This window comes from Salvelinus sp. IW2-2015, linkage group LG4q.1:29 (assembly GCF_002910315.2).
Source record: "Salvelinus sp. IW2-2015 linkage group LG4q.1:29, ASM291031v2, whole genome shotgun sequence".
Taxonomy (NCBI): domain Eukaryota; kingdom Metazoa; phylum Chordata; class Actinopteri; order Salmoniformes; family Salmonidae; genus Salvelinus; species Salvelinus sp. IW2-2015.
In genome coordinates, this window is record NC_036842.1 from 66,079,585 (window position 1) to 66,101,400 (window position 21,816).

At 45.6% G+C, this 21,816-nt stretch overlaps 3 protein-coding genes across 10 annotated transcripts in view; all 3 read left to right on the forward strand.

Moving 5' to 3' along the window:
- Nucleotides 1-11,071, forward strand: part of LOC111962393 (synemin, intermediate filament protein) — a 244,348-nt gene extending 233,277 nt beyond the window's left edge. Inside the window, exon 5 of the transcript XR_011479701.1 lies at nt 11,050-11,071. The gene's annotated coding sequence lies outside the window, so the exon portion shown is untranslated. The remainder of the gene's footprint in view (nt 1-11,049) is intronic.
- Nucleotides 1-21,816, forward strand: part of LOC111962398 (myocyte-specific enhancer factor 2A-like) — a 315,332-nt gene that overhangs the window by 138,357 nt on the left and 155,159 nt on the right. The gene's annotated exons all lie outside the window — the stretch shown is intronic.
- LOC111962396 (multiple C2 and transmembrane domain-containing protein 2) overlaps nt 1-21,816 on the forward strand; it is a 264,113-nt gene that overhangs the window by 34,028 nt on the left and 208,269 nt on the right. The window lies entirely within an intron of this gene.

Consider the following 21,816-nt stretch of genomic DNA (forward strand, 5'->3'; position numbering starts at 1 on the left):
ATAGCCACCACATTGATCTGTAACGCGGATGACCCGGCTGTATAATGGCCTCCCATGACTCTGTACCGAGAACCCTGTATATAGCCTCCACATTGACTCTGTACAGTACCCCCTGTATATAGCTCCACATTGACTCTGTACCGTACCCCCTGTATATAGCCTCCACATTGACTCTGTACCGTACAACTTGTATATAGCCTCGCACATGATCGTACCGGTACCCTCTGGCCCTGATATATGCTCCACATGATCTGTACCGTCCACCTGTATATAGCCCCACACATTGACTCTGTACCGGTACACCCTGTATAGACTGCCACATGACTCTGTACCGGTACCTTTTTCCTCTGTATAATAGCCTCCACATTGACTCGTGTACCGGTACCCCTGATATAGCCTCCACATTGACTCTACCGTACCGCCTGTATATGCCTCCACATTGACTCTGTGTACCGGTACCACCCTGTATATAGCCTCCAATTGACTCTGTACCGGTACCCCTGTATATATGCCTCCAACATTGACTCTGTAACCCGTACAGAGACCTGTAATATAGCCTCCACATGGACTCTGTACCGGTACCCCTCTGTATATAGCGCTCCACTTGGACTCTGTACCGGTTACCCCTGTTATATAGCTCCACATTGACTCATGTACCGGTACACCCCTGTAATATAGCCTCCACATGGACTCTTACCGTGTACCCCCCTGTATATAGCCTCCACATATGGACTCTGTACCTGCTACTCGTCTGATATAGCCTCACATGACTCTGGTACCGTACATAATCTCTTATATTACGCGGCCGCTGTGACGCTGTACATTGACCTCTGTACCGGTACCCTCTGTATAATAGCCTCCCATTTGACTCTGTACACGGTAGAGCCCCCTGTATATAGCCTCCACATGGACTCTGTACCGGTACCCCCTGTATATAGCCTCCACATGGACTCTTGTACCGGTACCGTCCTGTATAATTAGCCTCCACATTGACTCTGTACCGGTACCCCTCTGTATATAGCCTCCACATTGACTCTGTAAACCTGGTACCCCCTGTATTATAGCCTCCACATGACTCACTGTACCGGTACCACCACATTAGCCTCCACAGTACTTGTATCGTACCCCCTGTATATAGCCTCCACATGGGACTCTGTACCGTACCCCTCTGTATATAGATCTACCCGAGCAGTACATCTGCACGTACGGTACCGCCCCTGTATATATCCTCCACATTGGACTCTGTACCGGTACCCCCTGTATATAGCCTCCACATTGACTCTGTACCGGTACCCTCTGTAATATAGCCTCCACACTGACCTCTGTACCGGTACCCCTGTATATAGCCTCCACATTGACTCTGTACCGGTACCCCCTGTTATATAGCCTCCACATTGACTCTGTACCGTACCCCCTGTATATAGCCTCCACATTGACTCTGTACCGGTACCTTCTGTATATAGCCTCCACACTGACTCTGTACCGGTACCCCCTGTATATAGCCTCCACATTGACTCTGTACCGGTACCCCCTGTAATATCCCTGCTACTGTTATTTTACTGCTGCTCTTTAACTATTTGTTACTTTTTTATTTTCTATCTATTTTTGAACTGAACACTTTTTTTCTTAAAACCTCTCAAGCATTGCCGGTTAAGAGCGTGTAAGTAAGCATTTCACTGTAAGGTCTGCACCTGTTGTATTCAGTGGATGTGACAAATACATTTGATTTGATTTGATAACCAGCTTGTCATAACCCTGCTGGCCATATAACTGGCCTGTCGTAACACTTCTGGCAGATAACCAGCCTGTCGTAACCCTGCTGGCCATATAACTGGCCTGTCGTAACACTTCTGGGCAGATAACCAGCCTGTCGTAACCCCTGCTGGCAGATAACCAGCCTGTTGCAACCCTTCTGGCCAGATAACCAGCTTGTTGTAACCCTTCTGGCCAGATAACCAACATGTCTCTGTCAGCATTACTCAGTCTATTATTGTTGGTTTTTGTTGGACTTTTAATTTTTATTTTGGGCCTCGCAAAAACCCTACAGAAAAACCTGGCAACTGTCCACACACACGCACCTACACAAACCTGGCACAGCGTCCCGATCTTCCTCGCTGTAGGTCACTCTATTACGTCCAGCTGGACACACACACACACACACACACACACACACAACACAAAACAACACACACACACACACACACACACACACAACACACACACACACACCACACACACACACACACACACAACACACACACACAACACACACCACACACACACCAACGACACACACACACACCACACACACACACAGCCCTGAACCTACTCCAGCTCCTCCACCTACAGTAGAGACCCTGCGAGCATAGCCAATGGTAGCCTAATCAAATCCACTGACTGCCCTGTTTGATCAATATGAATGATCAGGAAAACTGCACAGCTAGTAAACAGTGTGTATGGTAAACCGTGTGTGTGTTTGACTGTGTGTGTGTGTGTGTGTGTGTACGGTGTGGTGTGTGTGTGTGTGTTTGACTGTGTGTGTAGTCAGTACATTGTGTGAGGCTGATCAAATTAACGGGATGTACATCTTGTTTTCTCATGGCCCTGTGTGTGTGGTGTGTGTTGTGTTGTGTGTGGTGTGTGTGTGTGTGTGTGTTGTGTGTGTGTGTGTGTGTGTGTGTGTGTGGTGTGTGTGTGTGTGTGTGTGTGTGTGTGTGTGTGTGGTGTGTGTGTGTGTGCTGTGTGTGTGCGCGTGCGCGTGTGACTGTGTGTGTGGTGTGTGTGAATGCTGACACAAGCTGCAGTGTCTCCGTTCGATACACTCCAATGTTGACAAGGACTCAATCTCTTAATGAATTATTGAGTGTCTCTGTGGTCGCAGTGGAGAGCGTTGAGATGGCCGTTAACTATAACTGAGTGCCATCACCATCCGTGTTTCATGCCAGAGATATGTCCACTGATACATATCATTGAGTGTCTCTGTTGAGATGTTAATATAACTGAGTTTTCGTGAACAAAAATTTGCATACTCTGTTTCACGGAGTCATGGCTCTCTCGGGATATACTGCACCCCCGTCCCCCCCGTCCATACAGCCAGCTGGGTTCTCAGTTCATCGTACAGACAGGAATAAAGAACTCTCCGGGAAGAAGAAAGGTGGTGGTGTATGTTTGTGATTGTGATAACGTGCAGAAACTCAAGTCCTTTTGTTCACCCGACCTAGAACACCTCATCATCAAATGCCGACCGTATTACCTCCCAAGAGAGTTATCTTCGGTTATAGTCACAGCCGTGTATATTCCCCCTCAAACACGACGACCCTAGAGGAACTACACTGGACATTTATTGTAGCTGGGGATTTTAACAAAGCAAATTTGAGGAAAATGCTACAGAAGTTCTGTCAATACATTGCCTGTAGTAAACACGCTTCAAAAATTCTCGACCATTGTTACTCTCCGTTCCGGGATTTCTACAAGGCCCTCCCCCTGCTTTGTTTTGGCAAATCAAATCTGGACTCCATTCTGCTCCTCCCTTCCTATAGGCAGAAACTGAAACAGGAAGTACCCGTGCTAAGGTCTATTCAACGCTGGTCTGACCAATCAGAATCCATGCTTCAAGATTGTTTTGATCACGTGGACTGGGATATGTTCCGGGTAGCCTCTGAGAATAACATTGACGTATACACGGACACGGTCTCTGAGTTCATCGGGAAGTGTATAGAGGATGTTGTTCCCACTGTGACTATTGAAACCTACCCAAACCAGAAACCATGGATAGATGGCAGCATTTGCGCAATACCGAAAGCGCGAATCACCGCATTTAACCATGGCAAGGCGGCTGGGAATATGGTCGAATACAAACAGGCAAAACATCAGTACAGAGACAAAGTGGAGTCAAAATTCAACAGCTCAGACACAAGATGTATGTGGAAGGGTCTACAGACAATCACGTTCTAGAAAGGGAAAACCAGCAACGTCGTGGACACGGACATCTTGCTCCGGGACAAGCTAAACACCTTCTTCACCTGCTTTGAGGATAACACACTGCCACCGCCGAGCTCCCAAGGACTGTGGGTTTTTGTTCTCTGTGGCTGATGTAAGACATTTAAGCGTGTTAACCCTCGCAAGGCTGCCGGCCCAGACGACAACCATAGCCGAGTCCTCAGAGCATGCGCAGACCAGTTGGCTGGAGTGTTTACGAACATATTCAATCTTTCCCTAACCCAGTCTGCTGTTCCCACTTGCTTCAAGATGTCCAAGATGTTCCTGTACCCAAGCAAGCAAAGGTAACTGAACTAAATGACTATCGCCCCGTAGCACTCTCCTCTGTCATCATGAAGTGATTTGAGAGGCTAGTTAAGGATCATATCACCTCTACCTTACCTGTCACCCTAGACCCACTTCAATTTGCATACCGCTCCAATAGATCCACAGACGATGCAATCGCCGTCTCACTGCCCACTGCCTTATCCCATCTGGACAAGAGGAATACCTATGTGAGAATGCTGTTCATCGACTACAGCTCAGCATTCAACACCATAGTATCCTCCAAGCTCATCATTAAACTCGGGGCCCTGAGTCTGAACCCCTGCCCTGTGCAACTGGGTCCTGGACTTCCTGACGGGCCGTCCCCAGATGGTGAAGGTAGGAGACAGCACCTCCACGTCGCTGATTCCCCACAAGGGTGCGTGATCAGCCCTGCTCAGCCCTGTTCACCCATGACTGCGTGGCCGTGCACGCCTCCAACTCAATCATCAAGTTTGCAGACCATGCAACAGTAGTAAGCCTGATTACCAATAATTTTACTGTAGTCAAATCCACTCCGACATTGCTCGTCCTGATATTTAAATATTTCTTAATTCCATTTTTTACTTTAGATTTGTGTGTATTGTTGTGAATTGTTAGATATTACTGCACTGTTGTAGCTGTGAACACAAGCATTTCACTGTTGGAGCTAGAAACACCAGCATTTCACTGTTGGAGCTAGAAACACCAGCATTTCACTGTTGGAGCTAGAAACACCAGCATTTCACTGGTTGGAGCTAGGAAACACCAGCATTTCACTGTTGGAGCTAGAACACCAGCATTTCACTGTTGGAGCTAGAACACCAGCATTTCACTGTTGGAGCTAGAGAAACACCAGCATTTCACTGTTGGAGCTAGGAACACCAGCATTTCACTGTTGGAGCTAGAAACACCAGCATTTCACTGTTGGAGCTAGAACACCAGCATTTCACTGTGGAGCTAGAACACCAGCATTTCACTGTTGGAGCTGGAACACCAGCATTTCACTGTTGGAGCTAGGAACACCAGCATTTCACTGTTGGAGCTAGGAACACCAGCATTCACTGTTGGAGCTAGAACACCAGCATTTCACGTTTGGAGCTAGGAACACCAGCATTTCACTGTTGGAGCTAGGAACACCAGCATTTCACTTTGGAGCTAGAAACCAGCATTCTGTTGGAGCTAGAAACACCAGCATTTCACTGTTGGAGCTAGGAACACCAGCCATTTCACTGTTGGAGCTAGAAACACCAGCATTTCACTGTTGGAGCTAGAAACCAGCATTTCACTGTTGGAGCTAGAAACACCAGCATTTCACTGTTGGAGCTGAACACCAGCATTTCACTGTTGGAGCTAGGAACCAGCATTTCACTGTTGGAGCTAGGAACACCAGCATTTCACTGTTTAGCTAGGAACACCAGCATTTCACTTTGAGCTAGGAACACCAGCATTTCACTGTTGGAGCTAGGAACACCAGCATTTCACTGTTGGAGCTAGGAAACACCAGCATTTCACTGTTGGAGCTAGAACACCAGCATTTCACTGTTGGAGCTAGAAACACCAGCATTTCACTGTTGGAGCTAGGAACACCAGCATTTCACTGATGAGCTAAAACACAGCATTTCACTGTTGGAGCTAGAAAACACCAGCATTTCACTGTTGAGCTAAACACCAGCATTTCACTGTTGGAGCTAGAAACACCAGCATCTTCACTGTTGAGCTAGGAACACCAGCATTTCACTGATGGACTAGGAACACCAGCATTTCACTGTTGGAGCTAGGAACACCAGCATTTCACTGTTGGAGCTAGAAAACACCAGCATTTCACTGTTGGAGCTAGGAAACACCAGCATTTCACTGTTGGAGCTAGGAACACCAGCATTTCACTGTTGGAGCTAGGAACACCAGCATTTCACTGTTGGAGCTAGGAACACCAGCATTTCACTGTTGGAGCTAGGAACACCAGCATTTCACTGTTGGAGCTAGAAACACCAGCATTTCACTGTTGGAGCTAGGAACACCAGCATTTCACTGTTGGAGCTAGAAACCAGCATTTCACTGATGGAGCTAGAAACACCAGCATTTAACGTTGGAGCTAGAACACCAGCATTTCACTGTTGGGCTAGGAACACCAGCATTTCACTGTTGGAGCTAGAAACACCAGCATTTCACTATATATATATATATATATATATATATATATAATATGTAATATATATATATGATATAATATTGTATTTGACCATTATTTTTTCAGGAATCAATCTGAGCCGAGTCTAAAACGATAACAAATATTTCGAAGCAAATTTCTAAACAAAATGAAACAACAACTTGTTTTAAATAGCACAACTTTGGTTTTAGAAGTGGGGGAGGACATCTTATTTCTTTATTATATTTTATTCAGTCGGAGGAAAAACTCCAGGCAGCCTTCCCGACGCTTGGGGCGTCCGCATGGTCCTAAAGCACCACAGCTGCCTCATTTTATATCACATTCCAATGATAAAAACTAAGGTGCCAAACAAGCAATTTCAGAATGTGTGTATGTGGGGGGGGGGCGGGAAGTAGCCCCCTGTCTCAAGAGCACCATAATTTCTCCCTGTGGCCATATATATTAATATAATGCACACTACAGAGGGTTTATAGACACCAAACGTTTCACAGTAGAGAGGGTTTTACAGCACATCCACAGTAGCCTGGACAAAATCCTATATAAAGAGAGAGAGAATGTCCACTACCTGTTATCCTGCTCCCCAATAGGTCTGTTGTTTTATCACTACCTGTTATCCTGCTCCCCAATAGGTCTGTGTTTTATCCACTACCTGTTATCCTGCTCCCCAATAGGTCTGTGTTTTATCCACTACCTGTGATCCTGCTCCCCAATAGGTCTGTGTTTTATCCACTACCTGTTATCCTGCTCCCCAATAGGTCTGTGTTTATCCACTACCTGTTAGCTGCTCCCAATAGGTCTGTGTTTATCACTACCTGTGATCCTGCTCCCAATAGGTCTGTGTTTTATCCACTACCTGTGATCCTGCTCCCAATAGTCTGTGTTTTATCCACTACCTGTTATCCTGCTCCCCAATGGTCTGTGTTTTATCCACTACCTTTAGCCTGCTCCCCAATAGGCCTGTGTTTTACGAACCCAATCAGAACCATCTATCAGATCAGATCACATTCACACATCTCCATTACGTTGCATTGCATTTGACCACGGACGTTGTCACCATAAAACCAGGAAGGTGAATCATTCTAATAAGTTGGTCGTAATAAAATTTTACGAAAACAATTCTTCTGTATTTTTTTAAAAACAATAACAACATAAATACATGTAAAAAGTAATGACATCATAAAATCGACAGGATAAAAAAAGACAGGCAGTTGTTACAGTTAGTTACAGTTGAACCAACCTTTATTATAGTAGGCCTAGGGAGGGTTTGGAACATATGAAACAGGAAAACAAGCAATTGTTACCACTTTGGATCATGTTTTTAAGGACACATCACATATTTTCCACCCTCTCATCTGAGCGCAAGCAAGCTAACGTCTAAAACATCAGAGATCTAAACGTCTAAAACATCAGTCTAACGTCTAAATACATCAGAGTCTAACGTCTAAAAATCAGAGTCTAACGTCTAAAACATCAGAGTCTAACGTTCTAAAACATCAGAGTCTAACGTCTAAAGCATCAGAGTCTAACGTCTAAAACACAGAGTCTAACGTCTAAAACATAGAGTCAACGTCTAAAACATCAGAGTCTAACGTCTAAAACATCAAGTCTAACGTCTAAAACATCAGAAGTCTAACGTCTAAAACATCAGAGTCTAACGTCTAAAACATCAGAGTCTAACTGTCTAAAACATCAGAGTCTAACGTCTAAAACATCAGAGTCTAACGTCTAAAACATCAGAGCTCTAACGTCTAAAAACATCAGAGTCTAACGTTCTAAAACATCAGAGTCTAACGTCTAAAACATCAGAGTCTAACGTCTAAAACATCAGAGTCTAACGTCTAAAACAATCCAGACGTCTAACGTCCCTAAAAATCAGAGTCTAACGTCTAAAACATCAGAGTCTAACGTCTAAAACATCAGAGTCTAACGTCTAAAACATCAGAGTCTAACGTCTAAAACATCAGAGTCTGACGTCTAAAACATCAGAGTCTAGTTGTTGCCTTCTGAGAATTCGTAGGCGATCGAATAAACCTCCACTTCCCTCCATTCTGCTAGCAAACGTGCAATCCTTGGAGAATAAAATAGACGAGATACGCGGAAGATTAAACTACCAACGGGACATTCAAAACTGTAACATCTTATGCTTCACGGAGTCGTGGCTGAACGACGATATAATCAACATACAGCTGGCTGGTTATACGCTGCACCGACAGGATAGAACAGCAGCCTCTGGTAAGACAGGGGGCGGTGGACTATGTATTTTTGTAAATAACAGCTGGTGCACGATATCTAAGGAAGTCTCGAGCTATTGCTCGCCTGAGGTAGAGTTTCTCATGGTAAGCTGTAGACCACACTATCTACCTAGAGAATTTTTATCTGTATTTTTGTGGCTGTTTACATACCGCCACAGTCAGAGGCGGGCACTAAGACAGCAATGAATGAGCTGTATTCCGCCAAACAAGAAAACGTTGACCCAGAGTTGGTGCTCCTAGTAGCCGGGGACTTTAATGCAGGGAAACTTAAATTAGTTTTACCTCATTTCTATCAGCATGTTAAATGTGCAACCAGAGGGAAAATAAACTCTCGACCACCTTTACTCCACACACGCATACAAAGCTCTCCCTCGCCCTCCATTTGGCAAATCTGACCATAATTATATCCTCCTGATTCCTGCTTACAAGCAAAAATTAAAGCAGGAAGCACCAGTGACTAGATCAATAAAAATGTGTTCAGATGAAGCAGACGCTACACTACAGGACTGTTTTGCTATTACAGACTGTAATATGTTCTGGGATTTATCCGATGGCATTGAGGAGTACACCACATCAGTCACTTGCTTCTTCAATAAGTGCATCGATGACGTTGTCCCTACAGTGACTGTACGTACATACCCCAACCAGGAGCCATGGATTACAGGCAACATCCGCACTGAGCTAAAGGCATGAGCTGCCGCTTTCAAGGAGTGGGACTCTAACCCGGAAGCTTATAAGAAATCCTGCTATGTCCTCCGACAAACCATCAAACAGGCAAAGCATCAATACAGGACTAAGATCAAATCGTACTACACCGGCTCTGACGCTCGTCGGATGTGGCAGGGCTTGCAAACCATTACAGACTACAAAGGGAAGCACAGCCAAGAGCTGTCCAGTGACACAAGCCTACCAGACGAGCTAAATTTCTTCTATGCTCACTTCGAGGCAAATAACACTGAAACATGCATGAGAACACCAGCTGTTCCGGAAGACTGTATGATCATGCTCTCCGCAGCCAATATGAGTAAGACCTTTAAACAGGTCAACATTCACAAGGACGCAGGGCCAGACGTATTACCAGGATGTGTACTGCGAGCATGCGCTGACCAACTGGCAAGTGTCTTTACTGACATTTTCAACCTTTCCCTGTCCGAGTCTGTAATACCAACATGTTTTAAGCAGACCACCATAGTCCCTGTGCCCAAGAACACTAAGGTAACCTGCCTAAATGACTACCAACATGTAGCACTCACGTCTGTAGCCATGAAGTGCTTTGAAAGGCTGGTCATGGCTCACATCAACACCATCATCCCAGAAACCCTAGACCCACTCCAATTTGCAAACCGCCCAAACAGATCCACAGATGATGCCATCTCTATTGCACTCCACACGGCCCTTTCCCACCTGTACAAAAGGAACACTTATGTGAGAATGCTATTCATTGACTACAGCTCAGCGTTCAACACCATAGTACCCTCAAAGCTCATCACTAAGCTAAGGATCCTGGGACTAAACACCTCCCTCTGCAACTGCATCCTGGACTTCCTGACGGGCCGCCCCCAGGTGGAGAGGGTAGGCAACAACACATCTGCCACGCTGATCCTCAACACTGGAGCTCCCCAGAGACCTGGCCGTGTGGTACCAGGACAACAACCTCTCCCTCAACGTGATCAAGACAAAGGAGATGATTGTGGACTACAGGAAAAAGGAGCAGGTTGAGAGCATCAAGTTCCTTGGTGTCCACATCACCAACAAACTAACATGGTCCAAGCACACCAAGACAGTTGTGAAGAGGGCACGACAAAACCTATTCCCCTTCAGGAGACTGAAAAGATTTGGCATGGGTCCTCAGATCCTATCGAACGCCCCAGTACATCACTGGGGCCAAGCTTCCTGGAATCCAGGACCTCTATACCAGGCGGTGTCAGAGGAAGGCCCTAAAAATGGTCAAAGACACCAGCCAAACTAGGCAGGCGGTACCGGAGCACCAAGTCTCGGTCCAAGAGGCTTCTAAACAGCTTCTACCCCCAAGCCATAAGACTCCTGAACATCTAGTCAAATGGCTACCCAGTCTATTTGCAGTGCCCCCTCTCACTCCCTCTTTACACCACTGCTACTCCCTGTTGTCATTTATGCATAGTCACTTTAATAACTACCTACATGTACATGCTACCTCAACTAACCGGTGCCGCCGCACATTGACTCTGTACCGGCACCCCCCTGTATTTATTGTTATTTTTTACTGCTCCTCTTTAATTACTTGTTACTTTTATTTCTTATTCTTATCCATATTTTTTGAAACTGCATTGTTGGTTAGGGGTTCGTAAGTAAGCATTTCACTGTAAGGTCTACACCTGTTGTATTCAGCATTTCACTGTAAGGTCTACTACACCTGTTGTTTTCAGCATTTCACTGTAAGGTCTACACCTGTTGTATTCAGCATTTCACTGTGAGGTCTACACCTGTTGTATTCAGCATTTCACTGTAAGGTCTACACCTGTTGCGCCTCTAGCTGCCTTCATTCTTCTCTCCTATATCCTTCTCTGCCTGCTTTTCCATTCCCCATTCTCCTCTATCTCCAGTGCTCTGCTTGCTGCTCTCCTCAAGTTCTGTTCCAGCCATCGCTCTCCTTCGTGTAGTCTTTCCTCTCTCTCTGCTTCCTCGCCATGCGCCCATCTCGCCTCGTTCTTCCATGCATTGCCCGTTCCATCAGGAAACCCAATAAAACGGCCTACATCTTTTTTCGCCCCTCGCCCTTGACAGGCCAGGTCCCAGTCTGATCCTGGCTAGCCTCTTTCTCACTCTTTTTCCTTCTTTCATCTCTTCTTTCTCTCTTTCTGTCTCCAGCCATCCTGGTGTGTGATGCTCGATCAAAACCGGGCGAAACAAGGTCCGTAATTATTTCTGATCTGTTCCAGAAGATCCGATGCCCTCTCGATCGCGAGCCCTGCTATTATCGCGGCTCAGATCGTCCAACTCTGAAAGATGTCTATAGTCGACAAGGACCTTTTTTGTAACCATTCGGGTACCCTGCCCAGCCAGCCGCCCTCCTGTCCAGCGCCCTGACCGCCTCTTGCTCAGTGCCCGACCACGAGAGTCGATCCCCACCATGGCCCTGGTCCCAGATGCATGGTCTTTGTGCTGTTTGAAAAGTCTATAGTTATTTCACACATTCAGACTGTGCCCAGCTCTGAGATATAAAGGGCAAAACACTGTTATCATCCACATTCCAAGCCCATGTCACTTGTGACCCCTGTCCAGAGCCGCGCATTCAGTACGATCCTCAGTTCTTTCGCTGGCACGTTCGTATTCAGGGAATTGGACTTTATGTGTTTTTCATAGTACGTCATCAAATACAGATTCCTACTCCCTCACATAGGTGCAGTCCGAGGTGTGTATCATAATAGACAGAGGCGCCAATGGATTTGTGAGCTGAAGTTGCAATAGGTGTTGAGTGCCCTCTCAGGTCGGACGATCTGGGTTGTCTCAGGCAGGTCATTTCCTCTCAGGCTGACATTAGATGTTGATGTGCCTAGTCAGGCAGGTCATACCCCTCAGGCTGAATAGATGTTTGATGTGCCATCAGCAAGGTCACTACCCTCACGCTGAATCATGTTGATGTGCCTCTCAGGCAGGTCACTACTCCTCAGGCCTGATACATGTTGATGTGCTCTCAGGCAGGTACTACCCCTCATCACCTGAAATAGATGTTGATGTGCCTCTCAGGCAGGTCTACCCTCAGGCTGAATAGGTGTTGATGTGCCTCTCAGGCAGGTCATACCCTCAGGCTGAATACAATGTTGATGTGCCCTCTCAGGCTGGCGGGATATACATTGACCATGGAAACGCACCTTACTGATGTAACATTCGCAGCGACTAAACAATAAACACTCGTCTCCGTACCTCTCTGAACCCACAGCAGCCCCACACTGTAGGTGAGACCCAGCACATGTCTGCTGAACGGGGGGGGGGGGGTTAGATATTAATTCAACGATCGGTTCCTTATTTCTACAAGGATTGAACCAGATTAGTACAACGTCGATGAAAAGCCTAGGACGGATGCCCGGTATGGAAAGTTATTCCACACTGTGCGATCGCATGATGATAGCTCTCGCCGCTGAGCCGCCGGTACAAGGGCCGTTGCTCCACGCAAAGTCAGCCCTAGACTTCTTCGTACCGAGGGCCGGGCAATGTGTCAGGTCTTTACCGTATAAGGTATGGTTTACTGGTGTGTGGGGGGGAAGGGGGGGATATGAACTCAGTCGCTGAGCTCTTGACGAGGGCAGAATGAGGTGACACGCCTGCAGCCCCTTGTGCATCGCAGACGTCAGGGAGCCACATCGAATTCTACTTCCATTGGACGCCGAGGCGCTCGCCGTGTAAAGACTCTGATTTACAGCACGCAGGTAATCAAGGAAATGGACCATAGATTAGGCTGCGTCCTATGTTCACAAATGGCACTCTATTCCCTACATAGTGCACTACTTGGCCCAGGGTTTCCATAGGACTCTGATGTATACAGTAAGGTGACAGACCTGCTATAGGTGAGCTCTAGCGGATGCACCTAGTGCAGCCCTGGTTTAAACAGTGGCGAGCCTATAGTAGGAATTAGGGTGCCATCTGAGACGCCTGGTCTAAAGTAGTGCACTACTCGCGGGACTAGGGGTTGGCCCTAGAGCCTGGTCTAAGTAGTAGCACTATATAGGGCAAGTTAGGCATATCATTCCTCGGAGAGAACCCAGGCACCACTAGGATTTTCGAATCTTCAGGTAGATATCGTTCTTGGCCTGAAGCAATGACCGGTCTCGACTCGTCCTGAACTAAATATCAATATATACTTTACTACGGTAGTAACTCTGCAAGTATCCCCCCTGATCATGCATCCCAACCCGCGATTACCACAACCTAGCACCTCGGATTACACCAAACCTTCTACAGCCCATCCAGTGATGACTTGCACCTGTTAACACCACACCTATTCACCGATCCCAAAGTATGCGACGGATTCCACCCAAACTTCCCCCATCAGCCCTCCATACGGACGCTAGCCTCGACTCCTTACCACATTAAATCCCAAACGTACCAAGCTGCCTTGACACCACCTAGCAGTACTCCCCAGAAATGTGTACACTGCTGTACCCCTCCCAAATTACAAACATAACATGATTACCAAACATTAACACAGCCGAAATTTCCAGCAGTTGGTCCCACTGATCTACACCACATCTCATTTTAATGGTACGACCGTCCCCAAGGTCGGCGGTTCTGGTAATTGGGAGTTGCGCCACTATGAGCTAGTGAATCACCAGCAAACAGAAACCATCGACCAAGGAACCAGCCTTAGCATCAGATATAGTCACAGTTAAGTTCATAGCGGAGGCTAATGAAATGTTAAATGAATAATACTCCTTGTTGGAGGGGGAGTATGCTTTTCACACAAACAACGTGTCCCGACGTAAAATGTAGAGCCTGGTCCCCACCAATCTCATAACAACCACGCGAACATTCCAACATCTATAACCACCCGGAAATTCCCCAACATTATAAAACCACCGCGGAACATTTCCCAACATCTATACAACCACCGGGAACATCCCCAACCATCTTATAACAACCAACCGCGGAACATTCCCCAACATTGAAACCACCAAGACACATCCCAAACGTGCTGCCTATACATAGATGACGGCATCTTGCAGGTCACTGCAGACTACACCTTAACCAACCCCGCGGACATTCCCTGACAAAATCGATTCGGTTCTCAGATTGATAGGTTTGGCATGGTACACTCGTGAGTACACCCGCGGAACATTCTTCCCGCAAAAGTTCTCATTAGGTTTGCATGGTATGTAATAACACCGCGGACATTCCCGCAAAACGTTCTCCATTAGGTTTGGCAGGTAATGTAAGGGAACGTCCCCGCAGCCGGTAATCTGTTGGCGCGCAAAGACGGTTCTCGGAGAGGGGTGTAAGGCTGTCAACGGCCTTGTAATGCAGGATAATGTAGATATTAACTCACCGCCTGCGGGATTACAACGTTTCTTCTAAAACGTTGTTTTCGTCACTTAGTTAAGGTAATGTTAAGTAGATATAATACACCGGGAGACTAGTTTTCTTCCGGAATCTGTTTCTTTGAGTATTGTCTGCTGTTACAGGTAATCAGTCGATAATTGTATCTGTAGTCAGCTACCACAGGAACATGACTTTGCCGACGCTAGCAATAACATCGCTCTTGAGTGCTGTGCGCGCAGTGCATCAAATGCAATAACCCGATGCTATCTCTGGTTTGTTTTTGTCGTTTCTTCTCGTTTTTTGGTGAATAACCTCACTTGAGGGCTTAGAGTCATAGTTTAAGATTAATTGTTTCTATTTTGCGTGTTTATTTATTACCTGTGACGCTCAAATTTACATACTTCACGTCATTGCACCAGTTGTCTCTAATATTAGAATAAACCTGTACTACGCAACATCAACTCAAACTGTAGTGATGCTCAGTTCGTGGATTAATTTACTACAGGCGTACCACAATATTCCCGAATAGTTTTAGCCCCAGAAAACATGGTAATTAACTATACTACATAAATCCATTGCATTAATCGGCCTACTTGCTTCGTGCGGGTCATTGTCTTCTTTTACACCGGCCTAGTGAAGAGAGGAGAGAGGTTAAAGAAAGAAGTATCTGCGCGGAGGTCTCGGAGGGATAGGGGAGCAGATTATTGTTTTGAAACGTGGTATCTTACTGAAAAACAACACATCATCCAGTCATTGATAGTTGCTAATTCAGCAGTCATAAAAGTCTTATCTACATGGACAAGGAACTCAGATAAAGACAGTGAGGGTGATCGCCGAACAGTAACAACCAGCATGTGGAAAGGTGAGTGAAATAATAAGTATCATAACCCTAATGTAGATTTCCAGTTAATTTACCTCAAATAATACCTGGGAAATATATATAAACACACGTTAGACACAATAACATTGATGTGATTATTTATAGTAAATAATAAGTCTAGAACCCGTGTCCAGAGAATTTGAGACAGCAGTTACATGTAAGCATGCAATAGAGAGCATGATTGTTGAAATATATCTTCTGAAATTATATTATGTAATACTTAATCTTACACAGAAGGTTCCCCTCATTAGGTACTTTGACCACTTTCGTGTCTAATAGCTGAAGATTACACAATGCACCCTACGCGTGACGATTTAAAAGTAGTGTAGAAAAGAAAAGTGTGAGGAGAGAGAGACCTATTAAGGAGGAGAAGTGTAAGTAGTTTTTGTGTGGGAGGTTCTAAAGAGAGCAGGAAGAAAGAGAGAGAAAAACGTGAAAGCCCGTGTGAGCTGAGGCCAGCAACCCTACTTCCCTCAAAGCTTCGCCACTACTTTCCAGATCGAATGATGCTTAGTCGTAACGCCACACCTCCTAGGTGGCTTGAACCGACACTGAGTAGATTCGCTTCCTTTCAGTGTCAGAACCCTTCCGCAGAATGGCGCATCCTCTCCATTCGTTGGGAAATGCGGGTAGCTCACAGTCACCGACGTTTGTCTTAAGCCATAATCTCTGCTCTCCTTTCTCACATTCTTCCGTTGTTTTTGTCTTTGGTCTTATCCCCATCCGTACCCTGAGATCTCAGCGCATCCCACTCAATTAACTTCATTACCTCGCTCTCCCTCTGTCCCCCCCTCCATGTTCGTTTGTATCCCAGAAAATTTCGCAATCTGTATTATGTTTTTGCATTTGAACTCCTAAGTGTTTTTTTGCGGCAAAACGTGGAATGTCTTGGTTGGTTGTACCCTCTTACGGACGTGTGGTTGTTATAGTATCCGTCAATATAGCTTACCTATTGTAAACGCTCATTCAGAGTTTAAAACAGTAACAACCTTGCTTAGAACAGGGTGTTAGGTTCTACCTGGATAAGTTTTAGAGTAAGTTCTTGAGTAAGGATGTTGTCTGAAGCGCTGATGGTTCTGGCGCTTCTATACTTGTCCCGAGGTAATTCAAAAGCGTCCAACCGCTACTGTTAACGTCTACGGTAAGTAACTCGAAGGGTGTGAACAGTTGTGTTCCCTCTCTGTGGGGAGGAACAAAAGGGCTATAAAAGAGTAACAAGAAACCTGTAAGTCAGAGTACAGGTGGAACAAGCTGTAGTTATCCTCTCTGCTAAAACGAAGACACCGGGGGGGGTTGCTAGAGGTGGTTGGTTGGGTAAGGGCAGGGGGGGTTGCTAGGGGTGGTTCGTGTGGTAAGGACAGGGGGGGTTGCTAGAGGTGGTTGTTGGTCAGGGCAGGGGGGTTGCTAGGGGTGGTTGTTGGGTCAGGGCAGGGGGGTTGCTAGGGGTGGTTGTTGGGTCAGGTCTGTCTTTCTTTTTATCTCCTTCTCATGCTCTCTTGCCCTCCCTCCCTATCCTCTTCTCATGTTCTCTCCCTCCCTATCTCTCTCTCCATCTCTCCATCTCTCTCCTCATCCCTCTAATCCTCATGTCTCTCTCTCCATCTCTCACACATAATATAACACTCCTTCCCTCTGTCTACTTTCGCTGAGGCTTCAGCATTAATCTTTCAGTGATACCCATCGCGGATCCGGGAGCATCCTCATCAAAAAAGCTGACTAGCATAGCCTAGCCTAACGGGACAGGGATATCATATAATATAATTTTCATGAATCACAAGTCCAATACAGCAAATGAAAGATAAACATCTGTGAATCCAGCCTCAATTTCCGATTTTTAAAATGTTTTACAGCGAAAACACAATATGTTTTCTATTAGCTAACCACAATAGCCAAAGACTCAACCGCATATTTTCACCATGTTTTTACCGCATAGGTAGCTATCACAAAACCGACCAAATAGAGATATAATTAGTCACTAACCAAGAAACAACTTCATCAGATGACAGTCTAATAACATGTAATCACAATACATTTATGTTTTGTTCGAAAAATGTGCATATTTGAGGTATAAATCATAGTTTTACATTGCAGCTACCATCACAAATAGCACCGAAGCAGCCAGAATAATTACAGAAAGGCAACGTGAAATAACTAAATACTCATCATAAAACATTTATGAAAATACATGGGTGTACAGCAAATGAAAGATAAACATCTTGTGAATCCAGCCAATATTTCCGATTTTTTAAGTGTTTTACAGCGAAAACACAATATATATTTCTATTAGCTCACTACAATAGCCAAACACAAGCAATTTACTCCCCGACAAAATAGCTTGCACAAAACCGACAAAATAGAGATAAAATGAATCACTAACCTTGAACAGATTCATCAGATGACAGTCTTATAACATCAGGTTATACATACACTTATGTTTTGTTCGAAAATGTGCATATTTAGAGCTACAAATCCTGATTATACATTGTGAATACGTAGAATCGATTCACCAGAATCTCCAGAGATATTTTGGACACTACACTAATCTGACCAAAGAACTCATCATAAACTTTACATAAAAATCCTTGTTGTATGGGCAAATGAAAGATACACTGGTTCTTAATGCAACCGCCGTGTTAGATTTTAAAAAATAACTTTACCATAACAAACAGCTTGCGTTATTGCGAGACAGCGGCTCGCCAAAACGGCAGAGAATAGGAATCAACATTTTCCACAGAAATACGAAATAACATCATAAATTGTTCTTACTTTTGCTGAGCTTCCATCAGAATCTTGTACAAGGAGTCCTTGGTCACAGAATAAATCGTTGTTTGGTTTTAGAATGTCCTTTTCTTCTGTCGAATTCGCGCCACAATGCTACCGAATGTTGATAACGTTCCCATTTTCTCTCGACGCAAAGAACGGAAAACTCCAAAAGTCACAATAAACGTTGAATAATCTGATAAAACTCGGTTGAAAAAACCTACTTTACGATGTTATTATCACATGTATCAAATAAATCAGAGCCGGAGATATTCGCCGTGTAAACCGAACGCTTATCAGAAGACAATATCGAGGTGCTTCGCGGCCTTGGTAGAGAAAGGAAATTCCTGACTGCCACTCCAAAAGCTCTTGTTTGACCTCAGATCAAGCTAGACACCCCATTCCACCTTCCACTGCCTGTTGACATCTAGTGGAAGGTGTATGACATGCATGTAAATCGATAAATATAAGCCAGTTGAAAAGGTAGGCCCTGGAACAGAGCCCCATTTTTCAGAATTTTCACTTCCTGTATGGAAGTTTGCTGCCAAATGAGTTCTGTTTTACTCCACAGATATAATCAAACAGTTTTAGAAACTTGAGAGTGTTTTCTATCCATATGTAAATAAAATATGCATATTGTATGATCTAGAATAGAGTACGAGGCCGTTTAAATTGGGCACGATTTTTTCCAAAGTGAAAATAGCGCCCCCCCTATTGACAATAAGTTTTAATCTGATTGTAGACACTAGGAGCTAAAGAGAATAAGTCAGGTCAATCATTAAGCTGATTATAGAACACTAGGCGCTAAGAGAGAATAAGTCAGGTCAATCATTAAGCGATTATAGAACACTAGGCGCTAAAGAGGATAAAGTCAGATCAATCATTAAGCTGATTATAGAACACTAGGAGCTAAAGAGGATAATTCAAGTGGATAACAGATATGCCTAACTCCCATCGCAGCCCGTCCCCCTTCTCCTCTTCTCCAACCGGCTCCTCCCGCCTTCTCTCTCATTCCACGTCCTCTTCCCCCTCTGAACGCTAACCCAGTGGTCAGAGAGATGGACAAGTGGTCAGTTTGTTCCAACCTGGCATAGAGTCCTTCCCAACCTCAACAAGTCAGGGGCCCCTGTTTAATCATGATAAAGACCCGAGCAGAACAGTGCAGACAGAGAGCAGGGCAGTGTCTGCAACTAAAAGTTCCCTATATAACGCACTGCTTTTGTCTAGGGCCCATAGGGAACAGGTTAGGGCACTAAGTAGGGAACAGGGTTAGGACACTAAGTAGGGAACAGGGTTAGGACACTAGGTAGGGAACAGGGTTAGGCACTATGTAGGGAACAGGGTTAGGAAACTAAGTAGGGAACAGGGTTAGGACACTAAGTAGGGAACAGGGTTAGGACTCTAAGTAGGGAACAGGGTTAGGACACTAAGTAGGGAGGTTAGGGCACTAAGTAGGGAACAGGTTAGGACACTGTGGGAACAGGGTTAGGACTCTAAGTAGGGAACAGGGTTAGGACACTAGGTAGGGAACAGGGTTAGGACACTAGGTAGGGAACAGGGTTAGGGCACTAAGTAGGGAACAGGATTAGGACACTATGTAGGGAACAGGGTTAGGACACTAAGTAGGGAACAGAGTTAGGACACTAAGTAGGGACCAGGGTTAGGACACTAGTAGGGAACAGGGTTAGGGCACTAAGTAGGGAACAGGGTTAGGACACTAGTAGGGACAGGGTTAGGACCTAAGTAGGGAACAGGGTTAGGACACTAAGTAGGGAACGGTTAGGAACTAAGTGGAACAGGGTTAGGGCGCTAAGTAGGGAACAGGGTTAGGACACTAAGTAGGGAACAGGGTTAGGACACTATGTAGGGACAGGGTTAGGGACTAAGTAGGGAACAGGGTTAGGACACTAGGTAGGGAACAGGGTAAGGGCACTAAGGGGAACAGGGTTAGGACACTAGGTAGGAACAGGGTTAGGACACTAAGTAGGGAACAGGGTTAGGACACTAAGTAGGGAATAGGGTTGGAACAAGTAGGGAACAGGGTTAGGACACTAAGTAGGGACAGGGTTAGGGCACTAAGTAGGGAACAGGTTAGGACACTAGGTAGGGAACAGGGTTAGGGCACTAAGTAGGGAACAGGGTTAGGGCACTAAGTAGGGAACGGGTTAGGACACTAGGCAGGGAACAGGGTTAGGGCACTAAGTAGGAACAGGGTTTGGGCACTAAGTAGGGAAAGGGTTAGGACACTAAGTAGGGAACAGGGTTAGGACACTAGGTTAGGGAACAGGGTTAGGACACTAAGTAGGGAATAGGGTTAGACACAAAGTAGGGAACAGGTTAGGACACTAAGTAGGGAACAGGGTTAGGGACTAAGTAGGAAAGGGTTGGACACTAGGTAGGGAACAGGGTTAGGGGCACTAAGTAGGGAACAGGGTTAGGACACTAGGTAGGGAACAGGGTTAGGGCACTAAGTAGGGAACAGGGTTTGGGCACTAAGTAGGACAGGGTTAGGACACTAGGTAGGGAACAGGGTTAGGGCACTAATTAGGGAACAGGGTTAGGACACTAGGTAGGGAAGGGTTAGGAACTAGTGGAGAACAGGGTTAGGACACTAAGTAGGGAATAGGGTTAGGACACTAAGTAGGGAACAGGGTTAGGGCACTAGGTAGGGAACAGAGTTAGGACACTAAGTAGGACTGGTTAGGACACTAAGTAGGGAACAGGGTTAGGGCACTAGGTAGGGAACAGGGTTAGGACACTAGGTAGGGAACAGGGTTAGGACACTAAGTAGGGAACAGGGTTAGGACACTAAGTAGGGACAGGGTAGGACACTAAGTAGGGAACAGGGTTAGGGCACTAAGTAGGGAACAGGTTAGGACACTAATAGGGAACAGGGTTAGGACACTATGTAGGGAACAGGGTTAGGACACTAAGTAGGGACAGGGTTAGGGCACTATGTAGGGAACAGGGTTGGACACTAGGTAGGAACAGGTTAGGCACGAAGTAGGGACAGAGTTCTATTTGGGACGTATATTTGGAGACACAGGGGCAAGGCAGCCAGCCGTCCCTCAGCTAGATTCATTAGTCACTTCCACTTTCACTGTGACTTACTGGTCTGTTTCACATGGCGTGTGTGTGTGTGTGTGTGTGTGTGCGTGCGTGCGTGCGTGCGTGTGTGCGTGCGTGTGCGTGCGTGTGTGTGATTGTGTGTGTGTCTGTACTCACCACTAGAGCAGTCCAGTCCTCCCCAGCCTGGCTACACTGACACGTATCAGGTGACACACATCTTCCATGTGTACACTCTCCAGAGCAGAGAGCTAAACACACACACACACACACACACACACACACACAGGGATTCATTAAAATCAGTGCACTTAACTGTCATGTCTATCTAATGTCTTAAACATCAAATTAAATCAATGTATTTGTCACAGGCGCCGAATACAACAGGTGTAGTA